This window comes from Rhinatrema bivittatum, chromosome 8, assembly GCF_901001135.1.
Source record: "Rhinatrema bivittatum chromosome 8, aRhiBiv1.1, whole genome shotgun sequence".
Classification (NCBI taxonomy): Eukaryota; Metazoa; Chordata; class Amphibia; order Gymnophiona; family Rhinatrematidae; genus Rhinatrema; species Rhinatrema bivittatum.
The window spans coordinates 213,245,734-213,255,126 of NC_042622.1; positions in this window are offsets into that span (position 1 = coordinate 213,245,734).

Here is a 9,393-nt window from a genome sequence, read left to right on the forward strand (position 1 = left end):
GTTATAAAATGCTCTACCGATGGCACTATATGCCAGCTGCGCTCCATAGGATTTTTCCCTCTTTCTCAGATCTCTGCTGGTGTGGATGCGGTGAGCAAGGAACGTATTATCATGTTTGGTGGACATGCTCTGTGATACTTGGATTCTGGCACACGGTATTTCAGTGGTTGGCACAGATACTTCAAGCACCATGCGATGCTCAACCTTGGCACGCACTTTTAGGTCTCCCTATGTCAGAACATAACACTCATACACAGAAGCTGATTTTACAAATATTTATTGCGGCTAGAGCAGAGATAGCGTTATACTGGAAACAACGGGAAGCACCGACTCTAGCTGCAGTACAACAAAGGTCACTTTCCTATTATCAATTAGGGAGACTTACTGCTATTCATAGGAACAGAATACAGTCCTTTCGGACCACTTGGGCGCCTTTCCAAACATGGATGGAAAAACAAAGTCTCCTATAAAGATGTAGTTCAGTTAGGTCCAATCACGCTTCATAAGCATCTGATAGTATGATTACAAATATCCTCCAGGAGTCTTGATGGGGTACCTTTTCCTTTTATGCAAAGACCGCAGGCCACTCGCCTTCATCTCTGTCACGCAGGTTGTATTTCTTAGACTTGCTACTGATTTCGCTTCTCTATGCTGTACCATACTCTGATACGTTTGGCATTATGCTCCAGCAGGGGTGGGAGGGAGGGGAGGGATTGTTTACACTGTTTAAATTGTTAAATTGTCAAAGTGCTATTTGCGAAGGATCCTAAACTTTGTCTGATTGTTACTTTTGATGTATTGAGATTCTCTGTATGTTGAGATGCTTGCGACGCCCTGGGTATGATCACCTAGATGGATTTATATTTGTTTTGCTTGTTATCTTGCTCTCATGTTGTGACAATAAAAACAGATTACAAACAAAAAAAAAAACCCTTCCCATATTACCGCTTTCATAATATTGGGAGCCAGTCTCTCTGTACTTAAAATCAGAAAACCCTTACATATCTTCTCCACTTTTTGCAAAAAGTATTTGCCATTAACTTTCTATCTGGAAGCTTTGTGAGATGACAGCTGCTGAACCTTAGCATCAAATCCAGTATTATGGATTTTTGTAGTATAATAATCCTTTCACCATTTCAATGGATTTTCTATGTACCTCAAGCTGGAGTTTATAATCTCTCCTGGTTTGCATGCATCTTATTCTTCTGCCATTCACGCTCTCACCTCCTTAATAATCTTTCTTCTCCTCTTAATGCTGAAGAAAATCAATCAGCTTTCTTCTTTTGGTTCCATAGGATTTGGAAAGAGATAGGGGGATATCTTGTCAATTAATTGTTTGACTGTAGAAAATTGGAATAAGACTACCAAACCAATTGAATCATAATTCAACTGCTCTAAAAGTTCTGGAAGGCATTCTTTCAAAGTGGTAATATCAAGCCAACAACATCTAGGAATACTTGAATTTTCTGTGCCATACATATAATCTAGTATGCAATTTCACCTGAATACATATAATCTAGTATGCAATTTCACCTGAATCAAACAATGATCTGACTGGTTGAATTTGCAAGCTATTTTTCTCATACCTGAAAGCAATCTGGATTCTTAAATATCAGATTAAGAGAGTATGACTGGCGGAATGAGTTGGAACTTGAATTAACTGAGTCTATCCTATTGCTTCCAATACCTCAAGGAACTTTTCACAAATGAGAAGACAATGGTAATTCATCGATCTGAAGATTAAAATCCCCCAAGACTATTGTTGATTCATGATCAACTGAAAGATCAGTTAAAAGTTTAATTAAGAGAGACATTAAAACTCAACTGCCCTGGTGGACAATAAAACACATTTAAAATGTTTGACCCTAAAATTAGTACTCAGATTGATAACTAATTTTCTTGATCCCATGGACCCCCACTAATCATTTCTCTATCACCCATACTAGCAAGTTGGCCAAAAACAAAGTTACCTACATAGAATCAACTATCGAAACAAGAACAAAATTGCCACCCACCAGTAACACACAAAGGGGTGTTACTGGTGGGTGTAGTCCCCTTAATGCACACAAAGGGGTGCATTAAGGGGACTGCACCTTTAGGGGTTGATGCAATACCGTACGCTCTTGCCAGTGCCTGGCTTAATACACAATTGGACATGCATTTTGAATGTGTGTCCATAACCTTTGTTGCAATATGGGGATTAGCATGTCCAAAACACGCATCCAACCCACCGCATAGTTAATAGCGCTCATCACATGTAAATTCCATGTAGATGAGGCTATTAGCTAATACCCATGATGCAAAAAATTTCCCATGTGGCCAATGTGCCCATTGCAATGCAGTAAATGTTATGCCAGCCCAGGGCTGGCATAAAGATATGCTGCGCTCAAGGGCACATTGGCAGATTCCAGTAAAAAGAAAACAATTCAGGGCATCCAATATAAACGCACAAGATACACAGTCCAGGCCATGTATCTTGTGCCAGTAGCGGGAGAAAACTGATGCTTGTAGTGAGCATCCGTTTTCCCAACCTGCAATGACAGCCACCTCTCCTGTATACCTGATGCAGAGTAGGTGCTAAGGACGCACAATTTTCCCTAGTGCCTCCTTTTTAGCATGACCCCTCATTTAAATATTGCATCGCACACCGAGGAGAGGTGGCTGGGTGCACATTAGTAAAATAGGCACTCAACACTTAGCACCTGTTTTCTATGCACAAACATTGCATCAATCCCTTAATGAGCACCTTTGGCGCATGGCGCCTATGGCATCGCTGGCTTGCCTATAACCCAGCGCCCATGGGATGTCAGTTAGTGGACGGGCCTTCATGTCCCTTCGGCAGGAAAGGGCGACGACCTTTTGAAACTGCTGGAACAGCAAAAGTTGGTGAGTCTCAGTATGTATTGCCAAAGTGATACATAAAAGGGTTAGATTAACCACCCATGGCCTGGCAAACTCCACAGATAGTTGTTACTCATGGGGTTTGCTGCAATTAAAAAAAAAAAAAAAAGCAAAACTACAGGGGCAGTTTTGCTTTCGTTATTGCCACCCTCACCCCCTGCTAAAGGTACCCACATACATTTTCACCTGCCTTTTGTGCAAGTAAATTTTTTCGGCAAAAACTATGGGCCGGATTTTAAGAATTACGTGCTGGCGTAGATTTGTGCGTGCAACCCGGCGCGCACAAATTTACACCCGATTTTATAACATGCGCGCGCAGCCGCGCATATGTTATAAAATCCGGGGTCGACGGACGCAAGGGGGTGCACACCAAGCCCTAGGGGAGCCCCAATGGCTTTCCCTCCGAGACCGCTCCGAAATCGGATCGGAGCGGCCTTGGAGGGAACTTTCCTTCCGCCACCCCACCTTTCCCTATCTAACCCGCCCCCCTCCAGCTCTACCTAAATCCACCCCTACCTTTATTTTTTTATTTGGCAGGTGTAGGTTGCAAGCGCTGGCCAAGTGCCACCGCGCGATCCCCCGGCACGGTTGCTATACCGGAGGCCTTGGTCCCGCCCCCGCCCCACCCCAGGACCCGCCCTCCCCGCCCACTCCCTGCCCCTTTTTGCAAGCCCTGGGACATGCGCGCGTCGCCAGGCCTATGCAAAATAGGCTCGGCACGCGCAGGAGCGGGTTTTAAAGGGTTACACGCGTAACCTTTTTAAAATCCGTCCCTATGTGCATAATTGTTCCCCTGATCCATTCCTTTCCCCAGCAATTTCTATCCTCATGGAGGGTGGTTGACAATCAAAAAGCCTATTTCCACAAGTAAAACACTTTTACCTATGGAAATGGCTTTAATTATTGCCCTCAAGGTGGTTACAATAAGAGGGAAAAAAAAAAGTTACATAGTAAGCAATAACAACAAAAAAATGCCAGGGTTCAGAAAGAAGAAGAAGAAGGGCAATTTCTAGGTTTTGGTGTTCGTCCATGTTGTCCCTGGTCAAATTACATTTCTGGCCTGGCAGGATTCCTAACATTTTGCTGCTACAGCTCCTGTTTCTTCCAGAATTATACAGCTGCTCCTGCTCATTCTTTTGGAGGAGTCTGATTGTTTTTTTCTGTTAGTTTTTAGAATGTGCATCCCTGTATTTGGATTTCACATAGCACAGGAGGACATTTTATTTATTTATTCAAATACTTATATTCCATGCCCTTCAATTGGGTGCTTGTTCAGTGCAGATTACAACAATTTCAAGATTAAAACAATACATCAACAATTTAACAACATTAAAATGCATACATCATAAACATGGCCAACCACCAAATGTTGCTTTTCTGTTTCTATTTTTCCAGTTTTGCATTGCCTATAGAGTCTGGCTTCTCGGGGTTTCCAGTTCAGCTTTTGGCTGCATCTTTCTATTTCTAATTTTTCATCACTTATTCTGTATTTGGTGAGAGTGTCTGTGTTTTGCATGTGAGACCAAGGTGAGGAATTCTGCTAGCAAGTATTTTCTGTGTAGGGATCTATAGCAATCCAGCTTGAACTGTTTTCCAGTCTTCACCTACCAACAGGAGGTGTATTGGTGTTCTAGGGCATTTTGCAATATTTGCATTGTCACCTTTTCATATGCTGGGTTACTGCCGTTTGAGTTCTTGGTGTTAGTACTGGTTTGGTATGGAAGGTTTGCTATATATGCGCATCCATCTGCACAAGTTATAAAATCCAATGCCCATGCACCATTGGGTGCCCAATTTTGTATCGGGGGGGGGGGGTTAATATGCGTGGCAACGCAATCCCACTTTTTCCTAGTTGCCTCCCAGTCCGCTCCAATTAAGGAGCGGACTGGGAGGGAACTTTCCTATCTCCCTACCTATCCTTTCTATCTTTTCCCCTCTCCTCCCTGACCCCTCCTACCTACCTAGCTTTTTAAATTTGTTTTTAAACTTACCTGCTCTGATGAGGAGAAGTAAGTTACGTGCGCCGGCCGGCTGCCAGCACGTGCTTTCCCGGTACAGAGCCTAATGGCCATTGTCCCGGTCAGCCCCTGCCCTGCCCCTTTCACATAGCCTGGCATTTTGGTGCATATCAGGGGATACACACATGGTTGGGTCATTTGTAAAATGCGTGCAGTGTGCGCAAGGCCAGGCCACACACGTATCCCCCGGTTTTGCACATGTGGGCTTTTTACAATTTGGCCCCGAGTGTGTTATTTGCAGGGTTTATGTTACTTCACAGAGTGCCTGATATTGGAGGGAGCTCATATCACTATTACTGGGAGGACACTAGAATCTGAATATTAATTTTTGTATGGTTTGTAGTAAGGGCATGCATCCTAATTCTGCTCTGCCTCCGTTATTAAGGGTATTTATGTGGATGCAGAAGGTCTGTCTGCAGAACTGGAGATGCAGGGAGTCTAGTGGGACTCCATCCCATTCTATATAGTTTAGAGTTAATGGATAAATGGGGGTGATGGTAGGGTTGCAACTGGCTCCAAATTTTCAGGATAGGCTGATCCACTCATGGTTTTACCCCACCACATGCAGGAATTTGTAATCTTGCTTTCTTTGGGACTGAAATAGGGAAATCAGAACCTCAAGTCCCTGCATGTAGTGGGGTCAAACCAGGACTGGATCAACCTGTCCTGAAAATCTGGAGCTAATTAGCAACCCTAGATAAGGGAGTTCTGAAGTTACAAGTTCACACATGAAAATGTTTAGAAATGAGAGTGAGCAGAGGAGATCAAGGGAACTGAGGCGAGAGGCCTGTGCTGCTGGAGGATTCCAGAGGGGGTTTAACAAGAAATGAGGGGACTGTGAAGGCGTACAGAGGAGAAAACCCCAAAACACCTTAAAAGGACCAGATACAGAGATCTGGCCCGGTCCACCTTAAACCTAAGACAGCAGGGTCTCTGGAAAGGTGTATAACTAGCCAGGCCCAGGAGGAAACAGGAGACCTAGGGGAGAGAAGGAAGCCTAGACAAAGAGTCCCGCTGAACTGTAAGTTATACTACTACATTTATGTTGTTAAACTGTGAAGAATAGCAGAGCTACTTTTGCTTGTTTTCTTGTCACAAATAAAGAAGTTTGTGCAAGATTTATGTCAGAGTCCATCCTGAATCTGCCCTCTGGCTACCCTAAGACCGCTCATGGTGCCACAGGGATAGATATGAGATGTGGCAAGCCAGTGGCTTGAGGCAGGAGACAGACATTTGTGAGAGAGGGAGATTATTTTTCCTGTTACATTCTAAATGGATTGCAAAGGGACAGTATAGGAAAAGTGAAGGCCAAAGAATAAGGTCATGGTTGTCAAGGTAAGAGACTGCTGAGGTGTGGATTAAAGCACATCTCTCAAGTCATCCTCACTTCAAAAGTGACACTCATCGAAGCAGTCACCCTTGTAACCATGTTGTCAACCCCCATGGAGGTTAATAGCACCAGGCCTTTTAAAGATCAGAAAGTCACAAAGATGCCACTCATTAGTGACTTGGTACCTGGCGAACTATGTGCAGAGGGGAGAAAGGAATGAGTCTTAGCTAGGTTAGAGGAAGACAACAAAGTTTGGTAATGAGAGCAAAGGTGAGTGTGAAGGCAAGGCAGAGGAAAACAAATGTTGGTGCCATGCCCTGTTAACGAAGGAGAATAGGGACAGTCGAGCAGTACAGGTTTACACATCTTGAGTTAGAGATGCCAGAGGGATATTCATGAAGAGACAGCAGACAGAAACTGCCACCAGATATATAAAATTAGGAAAGTGACCAGAAATCATTGGGATGGAAATCACATAGCCAGAACAGGGGCAGAAATTTCTGCTGATGTGGAGGAGGGATGCACTTAAGAACATAAGTACCATGTTGGGTCATCAAGCCCAGCATCTTGCCTCCAATAGTGGCCCATCAAGGTCACTTGGAAGTACCCAGGAGATCCTAATGGGGAGAGCCATTCCCTTACATTCACTCCCATATGTAAGAAGAGGCGATGCCCTCATCTCCCTGGCTGATAGTTGATAATGGATCTGTTTGGACAAGTTCCTGGAGGACCTTTTTTTAGACCCAGCTCTACGACTAACTTTGAGCACATCCTCTAGCAGCAAAATCCTTCATGCTGCAATGGTGGAGGAGGAATGTGCAGGATGAGAATTTCACCAGTGTTCGATATATACACTGGTGTTTCTTTTCAACTCATCACAGTGTTTACACTTTAGTACTGGGATGGGATGAAGATAAACAAGGGTTGAACCTCTTCATCCACTTCTGCTGCTTCACTTCAGAACCCGAGTCATAAATAAGAAACTCCATCCATGTGCAGTCTGTGCTTCTGACAGACATCTGATGAGCAGGGCGCTACCATTTATCTTATCAGCAGCTATGTAAACATTGGTATCTGGTGCACAACATGTTGAGGGTGGGACATGTCTTTAGGCTTAGTTTAGCAGATTAGGGCTCCCACCCTTGTGTCCCCAGCTCACTAGGACACTCACCAGGTGGTGTGGCAGGAGTCATATGATCCAAGCAAAGCATATCATATAGTTTATGGCTTAGGGACTGTCCATTAGATGTCTCTGAAAAGTGCTGCATACATCGGGTATGCACTATACAAAATTATGCTAATAATACAGTGAACCCACTTTCTTTGCAGGGGATTGCCTCACATGCCTTTACCCTAGTAACTGTACATGATGGTATAGCACAGAGGTGCTGTGCTGGAACCTTGCACTGGGGTTGTGGGGGCAGCAGTGGTGCTGAGTGAAATGTGTCTCACTGTTGCTCTTCCTCTCTGCACCCATGCATTTCCTGCCAGAGTTGCACTGAAAACAGAATCATGCAGACAGAGAGAGAAGGGGAAGACCTGCCTGGCAAAGGAACATGGAGCAGTGCCTGGTGATGTCTTGTGGGCGTGGACTCTTAGGCTGAGGTACGGTTGGTGCAATCTCGCAGGTCTCCACGGTCAGCTGGTGGAGCTGGCTAAAGCAGGGGCCCAAATGGAGCTTCATCAGTACCAGCCCACATTCCCTTCAGGTGGAGCCCTCAGGTACCAGGGCCGTCTGGACTTAGGTGCGGGTCTCTGCGGTGAAGATTCATTGATGGTGTGGAGTTTCAGGCCATGGACTGGAGCAGGGGGAAGTCAGATTTAGACGGCAGTCAGGGCAGGTGGCCGGTGATCAGGGTCAGTGTTCAGGCAGTGGTCAATAGCAGGTGGCATGTAATCAGAGTCAGAGTCCAAGCCGAAGTCAAATACCAGGGATCCATCCGAGGGAAACAAGGGACAGAGAGAAGTCTGGGAGGCGAGGGACAGCATAACGAGGAGCAGAAGAAACTGAAGACTGACCACCAAGATGTCAAGGACCGAGGGCTGGCTACCAGAGAAGACGGGAACTGAAGATGAAGACCAGGGCTGCCAAGACACAAATCAGGAACAAACTGGAACACAGAACAAGCTGGAACTCTGAGAGGCAAAGCACTACTACCAACAGTAGTCGACCTATTGCCGAGACACCGAAGGGACATCTAGGAAAGTCTTTTCTACTGCAGAGGCTGTGACATCATCAGGGTGCACCTCCCGAGGTCTCCCGCTGGTAACCCTTTAAATCTAGAGCACACCTTAAAGAGAGCAGGGCCAGGCTTCAGAAGTGGCCTCTTGCTGCATTGGTGCGAGACCTGCAGTGGAGCGAGGAGGGTGTTGCGGGTTCAGGGCTGGATGTGAGAGCAGCAGTCCATGGGAAAAAGCCCGCAAACCGCCGAGCTTAACAATAAGGACCAGTAGCATGTGTTCAAAGGGAGATGGGGTAGCTCTACAGGAGAGCCATGTTCACTGCTGTGTGGTAACTGATATGGGATACTTTGGGTAAAGAAAACTTTCATTTAGCTCCCAGCATACTCTCAGCCTGGGAATGGACAAGGAAATGGGGGGGGGGGGGGGGGGGGGGAAAGAGTGCGATGGGAATAGAAATGGAGGGGGTGAGATGAGGGTGAGTAGGGAGGGGAAAAGTGGGCAGGAAGTGAGACCAAGAACAAAGCCAGAGCAAATAGTACCGAGATGCCAAAAAATATATCCAGGTTAAGATAAAAGCAGTGACTAGGGAGAGACAAACGAGAAGAGAGGCAGAGGAGGAAATCCAGAGAATGGGGCAGAGACAGAAAGAAAACAAACAAAATGAAAAGAAAGCAGAGGCCAGAGGGAAAGGCAGAGGACAGGAAGAGTCAGAATGCTAAAGAGTCTTTCATTTGTAGGTCACCAATTTAAATCCAGCTCAGGTGAGAAGGAGTCCACATGCAGGTGCCAGAGTAGAAGCCGTCACATTGCAGCTCCTGTCAGTTTCCTGTGAATTTGGGAATTCTGTGCTACACTTGGTCATCAATCTGTAATAAGCACATGAGAGAAGCGAGGAGCATGGAACAGGAGCAGCAGAAGAGGGTAATAGGAGAAAGGCTAAGCAAAGAGGGGATGAGAAAA